This window comes from Rhinopithecus roxellana, chromosome 21 (genome assembly GCF_007565055.1).
Source record: "Rhinopithecus roxellana isolate Shanxi Qingling chromosome 21, ASM756505v1, whole genome shotgun sequence".
In the NCBI taxonomy this organism is placed as follows: Eukaryota; Metazoa; Chordata; class Mammalia; order Primates; family Cercopithecidae; genus Rhinopithecus; species Rhinopithecus roxellana.
The window spans coordinates 60,123,542-60,133,270 of NC_044569.1; the positions used below are offsets into that span (position 1 = coordinate 60,123,542).

Genomic DNA, 9,729 nt, shown 5'->3' on the forward strand with positions numbered 1-9,729 from the left:
CTCTCTATAGAGATCATTGATCTGCTCTTGCTATCTTGGATCATTCAGGTCTTGAATGCTGACATTTGTGAGATGATTTCAAAACAGCCTTCTACTTCCATCCCACCTCACTTTCTTTGCAACAATTTGTACCTAATAAGACCTGGTTAACTTGAAGGTATTTTTATTGCTTTTACTTTCCCATGAAGAAGAAATTGGTTGAGAAGGTTTTGTGAAAATTCCAGCAAACTTTTAAGTGGTGACCATCTGGTTCTTAGAGAAGTCAAGAGAGATGTAAGCAGCCTGAATGTAGGATCAATGTAGGCAAAGCATTTGGGTCATTCAAGCTCCAAATTTCAATTCACCTGAAATCTGTAACAAAAGTGGATCAGATATTCACTTTCTAAATTATTCATTCATCTATACATTTATGTCAGATATTTTATTTAACAATACAGTTTAAATTGTCACTGTACTTCACACTAGACTCAGGTTCAGGTTTACACTGATAAAGTAGGTTAGCCTAAGATATATCCAGGTCACATGAGGATATCTGTATGGCTTTGCCACAGAGCAAAGGTTCAGAAATCCAAGTCCTGTTACTCACGGTGTCTATCAGTTGCCCATGGGGAATCATGGCAGCAGATATTTTTTCTTCATCTTAGACTAGGCTGGAAGATTTTGTACGCTTGATGTGCATATCTCCAAAACAATTTCAAATGAAGAAAAGTAGTTTATCAGTTTGGTACAAATAAATTTTTAAATCAATTTGGCTACATTGGTTTGATTAATGGTTTGATTATCTTAGTCCATGACTATAGTTATGTAAATACAGACACTATGTGAATGATTTGGCCACATACGCTCCTTACATGTAGCTGCCAACTCCTTCACCCTGCACTCATGGTGCAGTGATTTAGTTGCTGTCTTTCATTCCAAACCTGGCCTTCTATGATCTGTCCTATGATATTGCAACCAGGACTCTGAAAACTATTTTTCCTTTATTTCCAGTTAGGTTCCTCCAATAGACGATACTAGAGAAAGAAAGCCAGGAGAAGAAAAGAGACTTCTTCCTTCAGGGTCTAAGCTCTTCCAATAGCATTATTCTGGGAATGGCATGTCCCACTCCTTCTAGCACAAAGAACCAGCTTCCTCATACCCCTTTAAAGAAGTGCAGCATCCAGGTACTTCCTCTGCTGGGTCTGCATCACATTCTCCATTTGGCCCCTCCTTTGAACTGCCAGATCTCTGGCTAGATTGCCTTTTTGTTTTTGAATTTTCTAAATTCCTTTACAAAATTTCTCAGCTGAAATTCCCACTGTGGTTTTTATTTCTCTCATGGACCCTGAATGTACAGTACTTATATTAGGAGTAGTCCCAGAAGAAAGGTCCTCCAAATGGAGTTATGGGATTGGTTTAAATCCCTGGGCTTGAGTGCAATGCTGCACCCTGCTCCTGGAAATGAAATATCAGTATTTTATGGCATGCAGTCGTATCTCGACTAATTGTGACTAATTGTGATAAAAGTGCCAATTGAACCAGTGCCTTAGGGGACCAAATAGCTGCTGAACTTGGCCTTCATGGTAGCAGTGATGGCAGTGATGATGATTTCAATAACAATGAGGTATGAGGGCTGCTTCGAATGAACTGGGGGACTTATAGGAGGACAATGACAAGTTCAGGGCTTTAAACGCTCAAATTATAGTGAGAGAACTAGAAAGCTTTTGCTATGGCTGCTCCTAAAGACTCTCTTCCTATAACTGCAGAGCTGACTTAATTGAAAATCAAACTCGGATTCTTATTATGTGGATTGCAAAATTACACAGACTCACCAGTCTTCTTATGTGAAATTTAGGGTATTGACTGGGGAGAGATGGGACCTTGACTCTTTGGATGTGGCATCTGGATCAATTGACTCAAAGCTGAAAATCTTGAATCGCCAAATGGCTATGAGCCTCCCTTCCCAGTAGAAGCAGCTTATTCCCCTCAGTTTGAGAAGACTAGTTTCCCTTTGCTTGAAGACCCTGTAATAATCTCACTGGGGCAGCTGCCTTGCAAGAGAATGTCTATTCTCCTTAAAACTTTCCCCAACTACCACTTACTATCTCTAGACCTATAACCAAGATCGTTTCTCAGCAAGTGCCAGGGGGACAAAGTCTGATCTGGAAAGAGCTAGCTTCTACTACACAAAAACAAATAAAATTTTGTTAATTTATAATGATAGAAACCTAGCATATGTGTGGGAATGACTTCTAAGGGTGTTAGATGATGGAATGTAACATTGGATTGAATTAAATTTATTGATATGGATGCACTTAACAGAGAGTCTGGATTTGCAAATGTTCAGTCATCTTTCTGGTGCCTTTTGTGTTGTCTTACTTCACTTCCCTCTTACCCCCACTTCCCTCTTACTCCATGTGCATCCTCAGTTTCTCCAACTATCACCTCCATCTTGTCTTGTTCCTCAACTCACCACAGACTCTTCTACTTGACCATGTTTTTATCTATTTCTCTTTCTCTTCCTCTTCCTTGCTTTCCCTCTCCTCTTTCTCAAGAAGAAAAATAGTTAGAGTAGTGCTGGTGGTGAATCTATATGAAGGGAAAGGAAATTTATACATTTTAAAGGGAAATTAAACAAAATAAAAGCCCACATCATCAAATTCTGAGTGTATTCATGCTCCCTAAACTCCCCCTTCAGATTTCCCACCACAACTTCCATTTACTTCCTTATTCTCATCTAATTTGGATCTTAGGGACAGCTAGGATCTTTCACAAATAAGATAATTGAGGGCTACAAATGTTCAATCATCTTCATGATTTATACTATCTTCATGTGTCATTTATACTATCTTCTATGGTGCTTTTCTTCTTTAGCATTACAAATATATAATATTTTATTTCCATTAAAGGTTAGATTTTTATTTATATGTTTGTTTCTTGTTAATAACCTGGAATAGATTTAAGATTTTGGTAGCACAATTTTGGGGTAAAACAAATTCAAAGTGGCAAATCACCAATTTCAAAGGCAATTTTAAAATAGAACCTATTTTTAAGCTGAATATTGCCTGTATAATCCTTCAGATAAGAAATGAGGAAGGAAACCAGTAATTAGACTAAATAGTTAAGATCATAGACTTTGGGGTCAGACTGCCTGGGTTCAGATCCCAGCTCTGTCACTTACTAGCTGTGAGACTTTAAGCAAATTATAAGAAACCTCTCTAAGGCTGGGTTTCTTCATTTGTAAAATAGTATCAAGCACATGGTTTTGTTGTAAGAATTAAATGAGCTAATTGGTGTAAAAAGTAGAATAGTACTTGGCACATAGTAAGCTATATACATGTGAACTTTGTTCTTAATAGCCTGCTAAGAGCTTTTTAAATCCTGATTTTATATGCAGGACACTTAAAGGTATCAACTAACATGCTCCAATGGCATGACTGGTAAATGAAAGAGCTAAAATTTGAAACCCCTCCATTGGATTCTAAAGCCCCTGCCCTATCTCTTACACCATGTGGCTTTCTTTTTAATAGTCAAACACACAGAAATCTATATGTGGCATGCACCACATCATAGAAGCCACAGACTAAATACATTCCAATGTATGAGAGTTTCATTCACAAAAGTAGCTTTTTCTTTTTTATTTTTAATTTGGAAGGCATTTTTCTAATCACTAATGGTGTAAATAGGATTAAATAGTTTGGGACAAGAAAAGATTGAGTTATTGACTGTGTATAAGAAAAGAAGAAGAAAAGTGACAAACTCGGCCTTTCTTCTAGGACGACCCTCCAAAGTAAGCCACAGAACTTCCTGGAAGTAATCTCATCATTTTTTACTTTTAGACTCAGAAGTGGTCCCTTATTGATGTTCTAATCTCTGCCATTTCATCTCATGTTTTGGTGAAAGAGGAAAAAACTCCATTCTTCCATCTAATTTATGACTTATACAAAAAAGAAGGCTTTAAGTGTTATGAATTTTTAATTTTTTTCCATTTAGTTGATTCTCTTGCTGAGAAAAGTGACTGCCAAAGAACTGTGCCTAGTATGAGCAATAAACATCAACACTATCTGCTGCATTAATAATTTAAGCAAAAATAATCAAACAAAATAATCTGGCAGGTCCCACAGGTGAATCATACAGAGTTTAAAAAATGCTGGTATGTTTGAACCAGGCAACTTTTAAATGAAAATTTACTCCAGTGTGGACAGAGATGTGTTAGAGAGGCCACTGATAACATCCATTTGATCTTATTGTTTTTGCCAGAATACATTCATACCTAACACCTCAATAGACTACATGTTCCCCATGGAATCGAGTTCAAAGCCCTCTGTAAAGTGGCTATATCCCATCTACTCTGAGCTGATATTTAGCAGGTACTTTTGATTGGTTAGGCATTCATTCTAACTGGTCAGTAGCCTTATCTTATTTTTTTTTATTAATTGTTTTAAATATCATTATATTTGTTTTCTGTTGCTGCAGTAAGACATTGTCAAAAGCTTAGTGGCTCCAAACAACATACCATAAGTATCTTGCAGTTCTATAGGTGTGAAGTCGAACACAGATCTCCCTGGGCTAAAATCATGTTTTGGGCAGAGAGGTGTTCCCTACAGAGGCTGTAGGGAAGGAAGAATCCATTTCCTGCCCTGTTCCTATTCTAGACGCTGCTCACATTTCTCATTTTGTGGTGCCATCCCCCTATCCTCAAAGCCAGCGACAGTGGATGGAGTCCTTCTCACAGCATTTGGCTGCAAACTTCTCTTTTGCCTCCTCTTCTACTTATAGAACCCTTGTGACACATTGGGCTCAACAGCATAAACGAGGATAATCCCTCTATTTTAAGGTCATCTGGTTAGCAATCTTAATTCCATCTGCAACCTTAATTCCTCTTTATCCTGTGTCCTAACATATTCATAGATCCTGGAGATTAGGACACAGACTCCTTTATGTGCCATTATTCTATCTACTACAGCTATTCGTGCAATTCTCCCTGCATGCTTTCTACCGATCTCCCAAACATGTCCTTTTCTGACATCAAGCTGAGCTCCTTTTTGATCCTCAAGGTGAATGCTTTTTTCTATCTCTATGCCTTTCCTAATTCACTTCTTCCTTCCAACTAAATCCTCTTCCTTTTCTTCAAAGCCTGTCCACATGTTTAGGTCCAGCTTAAGTTTCACCTCCTACATGGAGCTTTCCCATTGCAGAGTGCTCATCTTGTTTTTGTTTCTGTTTTTCCCTTCTTTTCTTATGTTCCATTAGAATTCCATTACATTAACCCACAGGAAATTGCAATAGTGTTTTTACTTACAAAAAGAGAAATTGCATATGATTTAACCTAATACTTAATTGTCCCCATTTATCATTTAGTTGTTCCTGAGTTAATTTCTATCCATATTTGTTTTTTCTTCCTATTTGAATCGCAATCCCTTTTAAACCAGAACTATGTCTCATGCTTTTTTGAATTACTTTCTACTTTCCAATTCTCACTTGCTCAAAAGATAGTTCATTCAGTGTTGACATAGCTGAGCAATGTTTTACCTGCTATGGTTACTTTGTTGAAAGCCACAGAATAACAGTCTGGCCCAACTTAAGGGAAAGAATTAATTTGTTAGAAAGATAGTGAACTTAAAACTCCCACAATTAGGCCGGGCGCGGTGGCTCAAGCCTGTAATCCCAGCACTTTGGGAGGCCGAGGCGGGCGGATCACGAGGTCAGGAGATGGAGACCATCCTGGCTAACACGGTGAAACCCCGTCTCTACTAAAAAATACAAAAAACTAGCCGGGCGATGTGGCGGGCGCCTGTAGTCCCAGCTACTAGGGAGGCTGAGGCAGGAGAATGGCCTAAACCCAGGAGGTGGAGCTTGCAGTGAGCTGAGATCCGGCCACTGCACTCCAGCCTGGGCTGCAGAGCGAGACTCCGTCTAAAAAAAAAAAAAAAAAAAAAAAAACTCCCACAATTAAAGTAACAGTCAAGCAACAGAACATAGAGAGCTTAAGTCCCTTCTGAGATGCATATAATATTGACTATGAGTGAGTTAGTATCAGTATATTTGGTCCTGTGACAAAATTCTAGAATAGAGATTATGCTGGCTTAGGCCATGTCATGTCCCTACTTTGTGAATGGAAGATGTAGCTAGGAGGACACTGTGATTAACAAGTCCATTAGGAGGATCACATAAAATGTAGGGATAGTAATTTCTCAAAAGACAGCTAGAATGCTCATACCAAAGAAAAGATGTAGAAATACTGGGTAGACAAAATGACCAATGCACATGAATAAAATCTAAAATGAAATTTCCATGCTAAATGGTATTGCCAATACAAATCCAATAAAGGCAATAGAAAAAAGGGTAAAACAAAACATGAGTAAGAATAACTTTTAATTTGCTATAGGCAACAATAAAACATTGAATCATAAAAAAAAAATCTTCCTTTTGTAATAGCAACACCAACAGCTAATATTTATGGAGCATATATTATAACTCAGGCACTGTGCTAAAATGTTGCATGCTTTTTCTCATTGAATCCTTGTTGTAACAAGTCCTTGGGTTGAGTTCTGTCCTGTTATTCTTCTCATTTAATGATAAAGGAAATGAAGCATAGAGAAATTATGCAAGTTACCCACATTTTGTGTCTACTAACTACAAAGGAGAAGGAGTAATGAGGTAAGTCAGAAGAGGTAAAAGGGAGAGATACACCTATATTATTTGGACATCAGTGACACTTGAGACAACCAGGGTTAAGGGAGAGGTTTCAATTGATGACGCATGTAACTAGGCACTGTGTCAGCCTGTGCTGGAGGCCAGAAAGGAGCAGAGGAAAGAATGTCTACGGTCCGGTTGAGAAGCTGACACTCAGACAAATAATTCTAATGCAATGTAAGAAGCCCTACACTAGAACTCCCGATAATGGTTCAGAAAGAACTCAGAGTGACTTGCGGGACAAGAGGAAGGAGAAAACTGGGAGAGTTTCTCCGAGAGGAGGTAGATCTTGAAGAATACACATAAAAAGGTCATGTTCAAGAAAGCAATCCTCAGGAAATGCACCAAGATGAATGAAAATCCAGAATATTTAGGGAGCTACCAGCAGGGAAGAATGATTTAAGTTATGCAAATCATGATGAGAATTTGGGAATGAGAATGATGGGAGACGAGACTGAAAACATAGGTTAGAGCCAGTTTTTAAAGAGCTTTGAGTGCCATACAAGACATCTGCTTTTTAAAGTGCAAGCAATGGAAAAGCCCTGTATGTGTTTAAAGATTGTGTGTTAAAGACAAGATCAGATTTGCTTGGGAGAGGAGAGGCAGTTGAAAGCTGAATTGGAGTTGGGGAGGACTTGTGGATTTCTGATTTGGGTAACTGGGCAAATAAAGTACCATTGAATTCAGGACAGGATTCTTGAAGGAGGAAAAAAAATTGAGGGGAAATAAAATGGGTTTGCCTTGGGAACTTCCTCATGGCAATATCCAGCAAACATGTGAAAATGTAAGACAGAACCCAAAAGGCATCAACATTTGTAGAATAGGAACTTGTAATGATTAGAAGATTAGAGAGAGAATAGTAGATGAGATAAGCCAAAGACAGTATGTAAAATAAGAAGAGGGATAAGAACAGGAACTCTGGAGGCACCAACATCTAAAGGGAGGAGGAGAAGGAAGATAAACTAGGTAAGAAGATTCAGAAAGAATCAAAGTGTTAAGAGAAATACAAAGGAGCAGTTGTAATAAATCAGGAGAGAAGAAAGTGTCAAGAATGCAAGTTGTGACGCAGCCTTCAAGTAAGAGGAGAACTTAATATTTCCCTTAGAATTTGACTGTTGAAAGGTTATTGATGATCCTACTGGTTAAACTGGGTATGGCATGGTGGAGCCAAAGTCAGATTGCAGAGAGCTGAGTGTAAAAGGCAGTGGAAACCTAGGGGCATGAGGGTATTTTAATGTGAATAAACATAGGTGGTGGTGGGTTGATGATGAGGAGTTGGATTTTTAGTGCGCAAGAAGGAAAGAAGTGGAGAAAAGAGGTTGAAATACGAATGAAGGGAGAAGTTGCTGTCCCATGGAAAGGGACAGAAAAAGGCCCAGGTAGAATTCTGGAAGAGGTGTCTCAGCTCTTTCCTTGAGACAGAAATATTCATTTAGCTTCCGCATCATTCTTTCTTCTTCTTTTTCTTAACTTCTGTAGCCTTTTAAAATTCAGTCCTAATATGGGGATTGGAACTGAAATTGGTATACACATCACGTGGCACTGTGCTGGTTACATACTAGAAGCTTAAAAAACGTTATATCCCTCTCTCTTTTATTTTCCCCTCTTTGAGTTGGACCATTTCCCTTTCCATTCTCCCTTTGCTCATGAAAGGGATGACTCTTCCCAGAACTCATCTGCTGAGACTGACATATCAAATAGCTGTGGCACACTGATTGGAAGAAAGGCTTAAGAAATCTTTGGCTACGGCTACTAAATTTCACCTGTGACAATGAACTCCTATGGAAAACATCTTCATCATGGGGTATACAGAGTTGGCCTGACCACCAGATATTTTCCTTCTGTCTTCTGCAGTCCCATTGTTTCAGGTCAGAAGTGAACAGACAGTGAGTGAGACATGAAGCTCTAGCCAGAAAGGGCTAATGCTAATGAGTATTAGGCCAGCCTCTGATGAAATAAACAAGGACTGTAATTCTGAGTGGGTCTATTCCATTTGCCTTTCTCCAATCCCAGGTGATGGCCACAGTGGCAGAACCTAGGAAGCCAAGAAGAAACCAGAGAATGGAGACACATGACAACAATGGCAAGTCATCAGACCCAGGATTTCCCAAAGAACACTGGTCTAGGAAGATGCTCTGTGGAAAAGTGTTCCCTGGTCAGAGAAATTTGTGAAACACTTTGCATAATACTTAAAATAATGTATGGCACATCAAAGGTAATATGTAATAAGAGAATTCATTTTTAAAAACTAAGCATATTCACAACTTATTTGACTATGGATTCAATTTTTAGATTCATATTTTTTGACCCACATTTGTGGAGCCACATCCATAGAACAGATTTGACCATGGTTATGGTTATCAGTAAAAAAATTTTAAAAATTCAGGTTAATTTTGGAATTAGTTTACCATCATAGTTCAAGTAGATATTGTCCCAAAAAATCTGAAATCAAGAAATTAGCAAATGGACTTTTTGTTTGTGGATTTGAATGGACTGAGTTCCTATAGCATTGAAGAGATATATTTTAAAGTCTATTTTTGGAAAATACTCTTAGTTGGGTGTTTCATTTGATTTGGTACACAGTATTCATAAATTGCCATCTTTTCCTGCTGTACTTTATCCTAAATATATTCCATGGTGTGTTTTCATAATTAATATGCAAATAGATGTATAGTTTATAATTAATTTCAACTGGGCACAGTGAAAAACTTGAAAACCTCAGCATGGAGGCATCTTTTTTGGTAGAAATTCAATGAAATCCCCAAATGTCTTTGGTTTTGCAATCCATAATTTGCAGATTATTAATACAATAAATCCTTGTTGTCTGTGAGAGTTGGCATCGTACCCATGAACTCCTGTGTAGAAAGCCTACAAACTAAAAATCCAAATGGAAAGAAAAAACCATGTGATTTCTCTGTATGCTCATTACCTGCTTCTGAAACCATAATATCTCGGCCTTTTATAGATCTTATAACAGTCTCTGCAGGAAGCAGCTGCAGTCATTAGCCATAGGATAGACTAAACACACAATCTTCATGGAAGGAGGCCTGGATC

General features: G+C 38.2%; 1 long non-coding RNA gene across 1 annotated transcript; it reads left to right on the plus strand.

The window, feature by feature from the left end:
- Positions 1-990: 990 nt before the first annotated feature.
- LOC104663137 lies at positions 991-8,923 on the plus strand. The gene is made up of 3 exons (XR_748100.1): positions 991-1,163; positions 4,240-4,349; positions 8,689-8,923. It is a non-coding gene; the product is annotated as an uncharacterized LOC104663137 (long non-coding RNA).
- Positions 8,924-9,729: the final 806 nt, after the last annotated feature.